The sequence below is a fragment of the Ursus maritimus genome, unplaced genomic scaffold, assembly GCF_017311325.1.
Source record: "Ursus maritimus isolate PB19 unplaced genomic scaffold, ASM1731132v1 scaffold_3, whole genome shotgun sequence".
NCBI classification, from domain to species: domain Eukaryota; kingdom Metazoa; phylum Chordata; class Mammalia; order Carnivora; family Ursidae; genus Ursus; species Ursus maritimus.
The window spans coordinates 59261383-59263912 of NW_024425563.1; the positions used below are offsets into that span (position 1 = coordinate 59261383).

The 2530-nt window shown below is 40.0% G+C and overlaps 1 pseudogene; it reads left to right on the plus strand.

The window, feature by feature from the left end:
- Positions 1–1091: 1091 nt before the first annotated feature.
- On the plus strand, positions 1092–1680 carry LOC103658829 (annotated as a pseudogene).
- The last annotated feature ends 850 nt before the right edge of the window (positions 1681–2530 follow it).

Consider the following 2530-nt stretch of genomic DNA (forward strand, 5'->3'; position numbering starts at 1 on the left):
AAGCCATTATCTTTCAGTCTATGAAAATTAAGTCAGAAGAATTAATTCCGGGTGCCTGGGTGGCTCAGTCGTTTAAGTGTCTGCCTTCTGCTCAGGTTATGATCCTGGGGTCCTGGGATCAAGTCCCACATCGGCCTCCCAGCTCAGTGGGGAGTCTGCTTTTCCCTCTACCGTTCCCGTCTGCTTGTGATCTCTCTCTCTCACACATACATAAATAAAATCTTAAAAAAGAAGAAGAAGAAGAAGGGGAAGGAGAAGGAGAAGAAGAATTAGAAGAATTAGAAGAAGAAGAATTAGAAGAAGAAGAATTAGAAGAAGAAGAATTAGAAGAAGAATTAATCCTCTCAGGAAAACTTCCTGGCCACACTTTGTACTTACGGAAGTACAAGAATTTCTAGCCTATAAAGTAAGTTTTCACCCACTCCCTGAAGAAATAATAATACAAATAGCTAACTACAAATATAAATAACCTTAAATAAATAATACCGTGGTGGGATGCAGCCTGTCTTATGAAGTATCTTTGAAATTTTTACATCACCAGAGAAGTCATCCTTGGTTTCCTTAAACCACAGAAAATAAGCTAAGCAGTCAAACTGTAGGAAAATCTCATATGAATAGACAAATATGTTGAAAATACTTTCCTCTGCCCCATATTTTTAAAAGGTATTTATATATTTACGTACACACAGAAATTTATCTGATTTAAAATTTTCAACTTTTTTCTTTGTAGAAAATGCCAGAATATAGGACTTCAGTTGGAAAGCAAATCTTTTTAATAGTACATAAACCACCTCCTGACAATATTGGTAGTCCCTTCTTAATTCCATATATTGTATTCATTTTATCCAACAGGAAATGCAAATTCCCCTTCTTTGTTATTCTTCCATTAAAGATATGCCAGTTCATTGAATTAGAGACTTTTGTTGAACACAAGCCAACCATTAAAATGAGATTATGAATATACATCCTACCCCTTTCATTCTTAAAAGTGCTGCCATCTTGTGTCCCCGCATGCGTGCACCTAATTTTAGCTGCTCTGCCCCAGACCCCCTGAGCTCCAACCCTATCACCCTGCAATGAAAGAAACTATCATGAACTAGGAGAAACTCGCCAGACTGCGAGCACAAGTGCGCGTTGGCGGGAGAGGAATTGCTCGTGGAAAGATGGCGGTGGTTCATAGAATGGCTACAGCAGATGACGAAAAACTTCAGTTGTCCTTAAAGAAGTTAGGGGTAAACAATAGCTCTGGTATTGAAGAAGTGACCAAGGAACCAAGGAACAGTGATCCACTTGAACAACCCCGAGATCAGGCATCGCTGGCCGCGAACACTTCCACCATGACAGGCCATGCTGAGACAGAGCCGCTGACAGAAACGCTGCCCGGGATCTTCAACCAGCCGGGTGCAGACAGTCTGACTAGTTGAAGAGGACCGGCTGAAGCTCCGCGCACACCATCTGTGGATGGAAAAGCACCACTTGCTTCTGGAGAGGAGGAGGAGGAGGATGAAACTCCAGATCTTGGGGAGAATTTTGATGAAGCTTCCAAGGAGGAAGCAAACTGAATTGAGTCAGCTTCTGAAGAAGATAAAACTTGAAGAAGTTACTGGGAGCTGCTATTTTATATTATGACTGCTTTTTAAAAAATTTTGTTCATGGATCTGATAAAATCTAGATCTCGAATATTTTTAAGCTCAAGCGCCTTGGACACTGCAGCTCTTTTCAGTTTTTGCTTATACACAATTCATTCTTTGCAGCTAATTAAGCTGAAGAAACCTGGGAATAAAGTTTGAAACAAGGTTAATAAAGTTCTTTGCCTGGAGAGAAAAAAAAGTGTGGAAGAACAGAAGAGACTAAGAGAGAATAATGAAACATCTAAGCAGTCCTGTCCTAACACAAGAGGGGACTCAGCACTTTCCAGGACCCCACACCTGCATGGGCCTTCATTTGTATTTTTCTCCCAAAATATTATTTTATCTTGAAAATATTGAGGATTGGCTTGCATATAAATGTTTCAGTTCTTCTTGAAAATGCTCATTTATCTGAGATTCTTCTTTAGAACCAATGATATGTACAGCAAATTAATTGGAGGTTAAACTTAACATTTCTTTCCTACATCCTGACTTGTTTCTCCCTACCTCCCGGACCCCTCCCACCTTTTTTTTTTTTTTTCAGTAACAGCTAAATTGGTAATACAAATTAAGAAAGGATTTATGTTCGTGGATATTAGTGAGAGAATGGTGAGAAAGATAATTTTTTTTAAAGATTTTTTATTTATTTGAGAGCGAGAGTGAGTGAGAGCATGAGCAGGAGGGAGGGTCAGAGGCAGAGGGAGAAGCCGACTCTCCACTCAGCAAGGAGCCCGATAGCAGGGCTCCATCCCACTAGGACATGACCTGACCAAAGGCAGACGCTTACCCGACTGAGCCACCCAGGCGCCCCAAGAAAGATAATTTTTTAATGATAGAGTTTTTATTTATGTCGTAGGATTTCCTTAGTGTTCAAGTCTCATATTTCTTTACACACTTTGAAT